We start from the raw sequence: 11,965 nt of genomic DNA on the forward strand, positions 1-11,965 counted from the left end.
GATATACTCCCTTAGTCGCCTCGTACGACACCCGCGGGAGAAAGAGGGGTGGTGACAACTTTATTCTGATTTGCAGTCGACACTTCATGTCATATCTGCCTACATTTTTTAATTGAATGTGTCAGATATAACTACAAACATGAAGCCTAACGCCTTCTATTTCTAAAAAGTAAATAAATTGATGCATTAAGAATCGAGAACGAGCGACGCATTCTATTAGCGATGTCAGTATAATATCAATATAATACTCGCCATTGTTGCGTGTTAAAACTTCAGATGTACTCTGTTGGAACGGTACAGAGTAAGTCAGTGTCTACCTTCAGAATTTTTTGATCGATTTATATTTAGTTTGTTACTTATAATTAACTGTCATTAATAATGAGGTATTACCTTAATGTAAACGAATCATATCGATTCCGCTTTCGCTGCGTGTACTAATAAGTATTATGTATCTTTGCGTCTATGTACGAAGCTTTAATTAAATTATTTGTTATTAAGTTTAGTTTAATTAGTTAGGGTATTCAGCATTCCCTTGTTCCAAAGAGTTTAGGAATGTATGTTGGTAACGAGGTTTACGCGGACTGTGAAGGGTCCTAGGTTCGTTAGGAGTGATATTATCTTAAGAAGGATTTTTCTATGGATGTGTACATATCCCGGAGGTAATACAGGCTAGGACACGCGTGAGATTTTAGGAGACACCTAAATCACAAGGTACAGTCAGGCTGGGTTACCTTGCTGTCCAACGTAACGGTCAGCATTGCTCTCTGCATTCACACAATATACAAACTGACCAACGCAATATCGAATTGTCCTTCTATCCCTTATCTTTTTGTAATCATGTAGTAGTGTTTGAATGATTGATGCGAAATGCTATAATATTAAGTGTTAAAAAAGTGAGCTCTCACACCCATGCACAAAATTAATATTAATTAGGAGCTTACGTTATATCTTCTTATATACTCTTCTTATATCTAAACATAATATTATGTATCTCAGACGGCCGATAAATTAAGAATCCGGTTTACCATCATAAGAAATTTTCAAAGAAAAACTAAAGTAATAATTACTTGAAAATCAAGGTAACCCAATTTGACTGTATAACTAGGGATACTGAGAATCTCTTTTTTTGTTAAGTCAGTTAAAAACAAAACGCGTCCATCATGACAATATTGCTAATTTTTTACAAATATATTCATAACAAATCGGATTTACGAAAACAAATCTTTTTTTTTTTTTTTTGCCATAAAATCGTATAAATATATAATAATGGTCAGAAATAAAAAAAACCGCTCGTCAAATATGCGTTTTAAAGCTTATGCTGTAGATACCTTAATCGATAACAAAAATATAGTTTTAGGCTATTAAAATATTCAATCTATGATAGGTTGCACGGACGTAATAAGAAAATAAGGGGGACAAGTCGGCATTAGTGTTTGTATCTTCATTGAGACGAGTCTCTGACGGGACCATTCATGTGCACTCTGTTCACAATTTGTCTCAAGGTTAAATACTTAGTTAAGGTATAATAATTTGCTTTCACAATTTTTACTTACTTGTCAACAGATTTTTTTTAATGAGTACTGTTCAAGCCAAACACTTTTATGAATCAAACTGTCGTTTTTATATTTTCCGTATAAATTCCCCATCTAGTTTATATTGGCTGATATTCCGTTCGTTTGCAGCCGTCCAATTAATGTGCCCAGTGACTACCATTCCTTGGTGAAAAAGCTTCAAAAATGTCATTATGTGACATTCGACAAAATAATTATATTTAGTGCATTTATGAAAATCACCGCCGCACGTTGCCGCGTCGGTGTAACGTACAATTTGTTACATGCCGACGTTAGCGCTGAATTTTAATTTGTGTTAAATATTTTTATCTTTAATTTTTGAACATTAAGGTAAATAAGGAATGCATAAAATTCATTTAAAAAAAACAATATTATACCTACATACTACAGATTTGTCCAGTTATTGCGGATTTCAGCAAATAATGCATAAATCTTCATTCTACAACATTAAAACTCAATCGACACCCTTGGTGATTTGCTATCATTATAAGGGTAGCAGCCAAAGGAATATTACCTATTGAATATTACCTATAATATTATATTATGGTATTCCATATCATTATCAACCTGCTGGTAATTTCTCAAACCCACAATGCGTTTCCTGTTAAAAGTATCCAGTGAAGTTATATTGCTGTTATTTAAAGTTATTTCATCAGGCTGTACATCTCGACTGACCGATTTGCACCATGTGTTACTTGAGGCCGTTATTTAATTAGGAGACAAATTGTGATCGATTTCCCAGATTAAGGTTTTTATACAGAATAATTTTCAATAACTGCCAAACCAACGCCTTCTAAGTATGTGAAGGTATTATGATTTGGTTTCTTCTCTTTCTTTCGTACGACCATTTACAAAACAAGAAAATTGACACGCCAATGACGCCTTGATTTTGCCTTGCCTTTAATGTTAATAATATTTTAATTATGGAGCGATGGATCGGAATGCATAAAGTTTAGACTTAATGTCACTTTTTCTATAGCTTATAACAGAGCTCTGCTGGACTATAAGCCTCTCCCAAAGGGAGGTTCGCCCATAATCACCACGCTGGGCAGACGAGTTGGTGCCAGTTTTCTGGTTTATTCACTTAGGCGGTCTTAAGACACCTGCGGAAAAACGAGAGGTTGTCCTACTGTGTTCTGATCTGCGGTCACCACACGGCCCGTGAAATGACACACCAACATAAATTGATGCTTCGGTAATCTTAAATTGACTTACGTATGCATTTCGATCTGAGGCTCGATTTGACCCTAATTCAAAGAATGCCCAAGTTCAAGAAACCGCCGAGTCAACCTCTACACAAATGTCTAAAAAGGAGTTTTTCCTGTAAGTAAGCCATACGATAAACAAAAATAGCTCTATTTAATTTTAAGCGTTCCCTCAGTGTGTTTTTTTAATTTAATGACCATAATTTGTGATGATAAATTTACAATAATTTACTAAAATAAATATTCCTGAATAAAATTTTAATGTCATCGAGGTTCTGAAACTTCTCTTTGTTTACGTATTCTTCATACAATATGACTTAATTACATAACAAAAACATAGATTTTTCTGAATAAGCTTATGAAGCCTAAGTCATAAGATAAACATAAGTCCTAGACTTATCGCTAGTTGCTGACTCGGGAGTTTCTTGAACAAGCCATTCAGTTGTATCGTCATAGTTGGCACCACTTCTATATATAAACCATTTTCTTTGATCCTTTTGTGACATTAAATTTGAAGTTTGACATAACAAATCGCAATTACAAGCGTTAAGATTGGACTGTCATACCGAACATGGGACTAGGATATCAGACAAAGTTTCACGTCACAAATGGCAGTAACGAGTATTTGAATAGCAGATAAGGTCTATGTTTTACCACTGCGTTTAGTTTCGGAACAGTCTCTTAAAGCATCTAATAGTGCAGATTAGGGAACTACCTGACGTCTTACACTGTCGGACAGTAATGGTATTTGAACACTAACGTACGGAGTACTAGGTGCAGAAAGGTTGCCACGTGGACGATAAACAATATATTACAGAATAATGCATGTTACAGTATTTCAGTCTATTTGAAAAAAATAGGAAGACATTTTGAGATTTATTTTTAATGGCAAGTCTTTTCACAGCAAGCGTTAGAGATTTGCCGATACACTTGTCACTTGCAGCCCAGTGGACCGCAAAGCGTGGCTCAACAACTTGCTTTGTACGTCTAGTACGCGGTACATTATTCATCAAAGATAATGATCGGTGGATTAAAATATCTTGTAGTTAATGTTCAGTAGTTCTGTATAGATCTGGGTACTTGTTCTCTATCATACTAAAATCTTGAATCCTTCGAAATTGTGACGTTATTTCTGACAGCTATGACAATTTTGGTGTCACGAAATTCATTTGCGCGTCCTTGCGACGTTCGTAGAATACTTCAGAAACATACAACATAAACAACTACAACTGTGTACTTAACGTGTACTGATTTTCAAGATCGCGACGTCAAATAGTGACTCTGCGTCACAAAATAAGTGCCATGTTTAACGTCATAAATTGCATAAACTAGTGATGCGATTTGAGTGTAATAGCGCATAAGAACCCTGAGTAGTGTATTATGTATCGGCAAGAATATTTACTTGTTTGACGCGATCCCACTTCTGATGCGAAAAAACGCAACTTGCGATCTAAGAATTTTAAAAACTCAAACTCCTGTCTCCTTTTTCCAAAATATTAAAACATATCCAAAATCCTGCTCTAAGTTAGACTTTAAGAGAGTCAGACTTGCCCGTTTTTTTTTTTTACAAAAGTAACATCTCTAAGAACAAGGTCCTGTCATACAAGTATATGATCGTGCCTCTTTGTAACGCTTTGTAGGATTACAATAAAACACTGTTGTCTAGAAATATCAACGTTAAACGAATAATTGTTTTATATTATTTGAATAATACATTTTTAATTTATTTGTGTGAATTTATTATATTAAAATGTGAATTTATAATAGCATTCGTGTTTGGTATTTAACAACCCTGGCCTTTGTTTAAATGAATGAATGATATGAACGGAGCACTATTATTGTAAACCGCATAACAGGACGGAAAAAAGAAAAGATGTAAAAAGCGAAACAGTGGGTATATCCAATTTGTAAATTACATTTTAAATGTTTATAACAAACTGATATTTTGAGTTATCATCATCGACAGCTAATTAACGTCCCACTGTTGGGAACAGGCCTCCTCTCACGTAGGAGAGATGGTTTTAGAGCATAGACCCACCACGCTGCTCCAATGCGGGTTGATAGGCTTTAACTACTATAGTCATAGGTATTGATAATAACCAGGAACGACGGCTTAAAGTTCTCTAGTTCTCACTTCTGTCTGAAACTCTGTCATTATAGCTCTTTTTAGTTCATTTGCCGATATTACTTGTTCCAACGTATAATCCCAAGTCAGCTGACGTTCGATTCTTGCTCTGCGTCAAATTAAAAAAATAATTTATGATGAACACGTCGAGTTCATCAAAAATTGCAAGGTGCAACGTTGGATACTGTAATGGAATCTGATGAAATCACGATCATAACACCGCGGAGAAGTTAAAATCAAGAAGCTTCAAGAAGTACGGTGCAACCTCTTCAAAAAAATCAACAATTCATTTTCATTTTTCTTCCAAGTCGTCGAACCTGCCTCGGGGGATGAAATGTAATATTTAAGGAGTGTCTGACTACAATAAATTGTACGAAGTCGCTGGGAAGTTGATAAGTGCTGTGCCATTACGTGTGGGTCCAGGGTTCAATCCCTGGTGGGGGCAGGAATTTATAATTTCTGAATCATTGTTGGTCTAGTCTGGTCTGATTATTGTCAGTATGATGTCACGTAGTAACCGATCAAGGGGGTGGATCTAATGTTACTTCATATCACCCAGCCCGCTACCATCTTAGTCTGCATCATCACTTACCACCAGGTGAGATTGCAGTCATGGGCTAACATGTATTAAGTAAAAAAAAAAATACATCGTACGTGGCGTGCATTGGTAAGTAATGTGTTTTTCAATTTAATTGTATTAACTTATTATTTTATTTTATGGAATTACTGCTGCGACGATAAGACCTGCGAAGAGTGCGAGAACGTTGATCGCAATTAATATCTGAGAGCTATTGTAGGGTGCCCATAATTATCTTTTCCGGAGACAACTCTTTTGTAACCGTTAATTTCTGTATAGTTAAGTAAAACATAAAAATAAAAAATACATGTTCAAAAATGTATTTCATGTAGACTTTTAGGCCGATTGGCGCAGTGGGCAGCTACCATGCTTTCTGATACCAAGGCCGTGGGTTCGATTCCCACTACTGTAAAATGTTTGTGTGATAAGCATGAATGTTTTTCAGTGTCTGAGTGTTTATATGTATATTCTAAGTATTTATGTAAATTATTCATAAAAATATTCATCAGTCATCTTAGTACACGTGCCACAAGCTACGCTTACTTTGGGGCTAGATGGCGATGTGTGTATTGTCGTAGTATATTTATTTATTATTATTTTTATTATTATTAAAGAAATCCGCAGTGCAAAATGAAATGAAATGCGTGAGTTGGGAAATAAATTTTCAATAAAAAGAAAAACAGGTTCGAATATTAACCAGCCAAACATTTGTACCTCTGTGCAATTCTCGGGTTCTCTCCCAAAATCCACCCCTACGTAATTCAGCTATCAGTCCATAGATGGCATTCTATTTAAAATGGTTTCGGTAGAAGTTCCCACGTGAGAGAAACTTATTTACAGAGGAAATTATAAACTCTTGCGTTCTATACAAAAATCCACCCCCACGTAGTTCAGTAAACAGTCGAAATAGGTTATCCGTAACAAAATGGTTTCTGGAAAAATAACGCGTAACTACAACGCGAAATTACATTTAATATTGTTATGACTGTCTCGGACTAGAATAGGGAAAGATATCACCAAAATGGTTCACGTCTGAATAATAAATCCGCCATTGTGACTATCCGCCATTGTTGCCATGACGTACGTAAGACGGCATAGCGACACCTCCAGATTGATCATAACGTTGACCGACAGTTTAAATCAAGTAGAATTTTCACAAACCAATTTTTATCACCAGTTCTTCAGTTTTCAAGCGGAGGTACATGAAAAACCGACAAAGATTCTACTTACCTCTGAAATCAAATCTCTCTATAATCCTACTAATATTATAAACATTAAAGATGAGTATGTGTGCATATATATAATTTGAAATTGAGTATTTACTCAACTTAACTATTGTCTCGCCAGGTGATCTCCGGCCCTAAGATACAGCTAAACGCAGTTGACCGAAAACTTGTCATATTAGCTTAAATCCTAGAACTCTTGCTTATAACTCTTGCTTTAACTATGATGGGCAAGATGGGCAATGAGAAGATGGGCAAATGGGACAAAGATAAATAAAAAACCATTGATATGCAACTATCGACGGATATATTGTTGCAACCTAACATACATTTTGTTATTTGTTGGACACAGATATAAAGCGCCCTATTTACTTTGGCATTGAAATCATATACATACACGTCGCAACAATTGGTGACGTCATGATCGACCGTATTTTGCTTAAATTTGCGTCAAATGACGTCAAAAAACTCGCTATGATTCAAATGTCATAGACAAACAGGTGGCTTACTACAATCGCTTAAAGCAACATTATTACAAAAAATACAGTTTTCAATGACATACCTTGGCGTTCCTAATACCAGGGTTTATAATTAAAACACAAAAACGTGAACATTAACATAATAATACTGCTTTAAACGATGGGCGTAAGCCCACGGACGCAATACAATATCAATCTCATTTCACTAATGATTACAGTTTACTTTAGTTAATTATTTATTAGTTATATAGTACAATATTAAACTAAGTTCACTGCAGATAAAACAAAAGGTATTCAGGGCCGCGATTCTGTGTGACATTGATGTCGTAATTAAATCCAAAATGTTTGTGTCACGTCATAGGAAGTTGTATATGGTGGTTTTCATGACATATATGGCCCGCCATTTTGTTTCTAGAATAGCGAGCACGCATAAAACATATACTAATATATAATATAACAGCTGGCAATACAAATAATTTTTATTTGTATGAGTTATCGAATTTTGATGATCTCAAACTAATAAACTTAAACAAAACTAAAATAGACGTAAGGGTTGGCTCTGAAGTATTGTTTATGGCATAGAATCAAATTATAGATTATCAACACATCAACTGTCAAAGTAAATTTATAAGGTATTATATTTGTTTTCTTGTGAGCATTTTAATTTAAATCTAGATTCGAATTAACAAAAATCCTATGCTTTAGGCCAATTCAATATTTATTTATTTATTATTATTAATTAGAACGGGTAAAAGCCAATTAATCTTATTAAGTACATTCGTTTAATTGAAATTTGAATTATCCATCTATCCATCTAACTTCAAAAGGTTATATTACAGAAACCTGATGTTTCATTATGTGCTGCCAGCTTCATTTCTAGTTCATATCGATGCCAGTTAATAATTGATACATGTTTTAGGCGTGGCAGTAATCTACAAATGAAAAGAATATGGCGGGCCAGAAAGTATTCTCCTCATATAATAGGCATGATGACAGTTACAAAGAATTACTTAAATATTATATTCATCTAATGATATATGTATGAAAAACTCAATATTTATTTTCATTAAATAAAACCGCAAATACAAGCGATCCACCGTGACTGGTGAAACACCGAATTCTAAATGATGACGTCACTTCTATACAGAAATAGTTTACTACCGCTCGAACTCCGAAAATTTCTACGTATGAAATCACTAAATACTTCATTATTTTGTGATTTCAAAGTTTTTTGTTATCAATACCAAAATTATATAATCTCTAGCTATGGAACGAAAACTATCTAAAGCTCTAATTTGCTGATGACGTCACGAGTACGGCCACGACATGCGGCGAGTGTTTTAGCGGTAAATAATTTCTTTAAATAAAATTTGCAAAACAAAACCTTTAATTTCTACAAAAATAAGATATTTTTTGGATATACTAGACACCTTCGAACACCACAGTGCACTTTTTCAAAATTATTCTTCATACCTATTACAGACCGTGGCATTTTGCGTTGATATTTGAATGTACCAGAGAATCAGAGCCCCGCAGGTGATTGTGTCATCTTTACAAATGTCAAAGCGAAAATTTGGAGCTTTTCTGCCAAATAAAGATAATACTGAGTATGTTTTATCATCAATAAAAATTAATATGATGTCGTGCGAGCAACCGTGCACACTAAACGAATGTCGACTTACAAATTAATTAGAGCCATCTTTAGAATACATGTAAACTGCGGATCACGAATGAATTATATCGTATTTTTATCGTTAATTTAATTCGACCTGTAACTTTGTAAGAACGGCTAATAAAGAAAGTGCCTACAAACAGTTGAGGAATCGCATGTCGTATTCAGTTATATTTCTATTTTCACCGTCTTTAAACGTTTTGGCATTAATCAGTCGGTGCCATTTTGGTTGTTGAATCATCCTATCCATAAACAGTGATACACTAAGTCTATATATCATACGATTTTCGTATTTGGCATTTGTATAAAACTACAAAATCCGCGCTGGTATAGTTCTTATACAATATTTTAGTAGTAATATAATTAATTATATACAAAACAAAACTGTAGCCTTCGTGTACATTTTCATGTTAACTAACGTCACAGCCACGTTAGCGTTAATCTGTCATTTCATATGGAGGCGTAAACGTCAAAATTAGACAGCCCCATACAATTTCGACAGATTTAATCCAAAGTTAAGTTTTGATAAGTTACACAGGGCCACTGGATTTGTTATTACAATGTTAAATATAAGGTCTTAACCTATGAAATTCTCGTTTTGTAATACTTGCTTATCAAAAGTTCGAAATCGATATCTTGCGATGAACTTTGATATCCGAATATGAATTAATTAACGGCCACTGCGTTAAAAAAATCATTTTATTTTCAAGTTTCATTATTATCACAGTATCTGGATTAGCAGACCGTCTAAACATTACAGCGTATCGAAAAACTTTCATCGCCTCTCAAGCGAGTAGACCAAAGACGTAAAATGATGAGGAGTACACAAAACAGATTACGTGTTTGAATACAAAAAGAAAAGTTTGCATTCCTTTAATATCAAACGGCAATTTCATACTTAAGTACCCACGATAAATTAAATAATGAATCATTTACAACTTGAAGTTATCATTTGTTGGAATAGAATTCAACTGTCATATTTCTCGGCGGCATTTAAAACCGATTTAAGCAATATTTTTGAATAAAATAAAAAAAAATCGTACCAAATCTTCACCAACTTCAAATAGTTCTTGGGATGGATTAGAATTCTTTTTTTATGTTTCTAAGTGTTTTTTAAAACTTTACCAATATGTTAGATATTGGATAGAAGTATAGATACTTTGCGAAAATCCATGATATAAAAATTAAACTTAATTTGCTACACTCCGCAAAAAGCTGGAGAGTCTGTATGGTGTTTTTTATAATTCCATCAATCCTTATACTTCACACCAAACAGTTCTTCGGCAATGTACCCTATACGCACGTTTCGCTCCGGAACCGGAGCAACCTCAGGAGATGTTGACTTTACAATGAATAACTGTTATGACAGAGAAGACTTAACAATTACTCATCGTTAAGTAAATTAAGTTTAATTGTAAAATAAGAAAATTTCGTATTGAGAATAAAACTGAGTACCGAATTAAAGGGTATCGGTGACTTTTTGCCAGCACAGCATTGCTCGCCATTAAAATGAGAACATTATTTTTTTTTTTTTAATTTATATATGTTATGGGTACTAAGATGACTGATGAATATTTTTATGAATAATATACATAGATACTATACATATAAACACCCAGACACTGATAAACATTCATGCTCATCACACAAACATTTTCCAGTTTTGGGAATCGAACCCACGGCCTTGTACTCAGAAAGCAGGGTCGCTGGAAACTTCGCCAATCGGTCGTCCAAAATGGACTTCAAATAGCCTTATTGACTGATGACATTGCATATTTTACTTATCTACTATAGTAAGAGTTGTTAGATGAAAACAATCGCATATATACAGAGCAAATTTCGCAGGGGCGCGTCCTGCAACATGCCATGCGTCCATCATCGTCGTTTTAAACCGGGACATATCCGGGTGATACAATACTGCTCGGCGGCAGAAATGTGACAGGTGGCGTTACTTCCCCGGAAGATATGTCGCAATAGTAATAATAAATATATATATTACGACAGTACACACATCGCCATCTAGCCCCAAAGTAAGCGTAGCTAGTGCTATGGGTACTAAGATGACTGATGGATAATTTATGAATAATATACATTAACACTTATAAAATACAGATAAACAACCAGATACTGGAAAACATTTATGTTCTTTACAAAAACGTTTTTCAGCTGTGAGAATCGAACCCACGGCGTTGGACTCAGGTCACTGCGCCATTCGGTCGTCCAAAAAGCTCTAAACTAATGAAATATAGTTATATACATTCCTTTACAGGAATCAAAATGCGTGCAAAAAGCGTAATGGATTTGCGTCGTCACTGAAAAATGTGTTTACACACCACGAAATAAAGTATACATTTGAATAGCGAGCCGTGCTTGACCTGTTCGGCGCAAGTCAGCGACATCCTTTACTCATTTAGAATGCAAAAGTAAAATATCTATAAGTTAAATATAATATAACATATTGTGGCGACATTGTAGACTTGTAAATAAACTCTCGTCTCCCTAAATAAATAAAATACTTTTTTTGCAAAATATTTATAAGTTAAATATAATACAATTTACAAATACAACATGTAGTGTGATCACCCCGGGTTCATACACTGGAATGTTCATTAATTGAAAAAAAATTTAATGTCTAGAAAGATAATCTAGTTTTTCATCGTGTGTAAATATAACCACTACAAAAACACAGTATCGTTCTTCGATCTCACAAACGCTGTTTTCCCAGGTTTGTTAGTGCGTGAATTTACTTATTATTTTAGTGTGCGTTTTAAATTCAGATTTAAATCAGATTGACACATAAAGTGGACTTTAAGGTGCAATGCACTAACTCAGCTTGGTATTTGTGAGAGGAAAACATGCGTCAACTTTAGGTTATCTTCCTAGGATGTGTATTAAACATAAAATATGTACATCGATTCCTCATTTGGGATTAAAAATGCAGTAATAATTTATTACAGTAAATGTGATGTCAAAAATATTTAAATATACAAAAAGAAATCATTACATCGTCGTTACAACTTAAGATACCACATTTGCTTTTAGAAACAGTATTTTAATAGAATAATGCAATGTTCTTTAATTTTTATTGAAAAAGTTTCAATATGAAAAAATCA

Source organism: Pararge aegeria, chromosome Z (assembly GCF_905163445.1).
Source record: "Pararge aegeria chromosome Z, ilParAegt1.1, whole genome shotgun sequence".
NCBI classification, from domain to species: Eukaryota; Metazoa; Arthropoda; class Insecta; order Lepidoptera; family Nymphalidae; genus Pararge; species Pararge aegeria.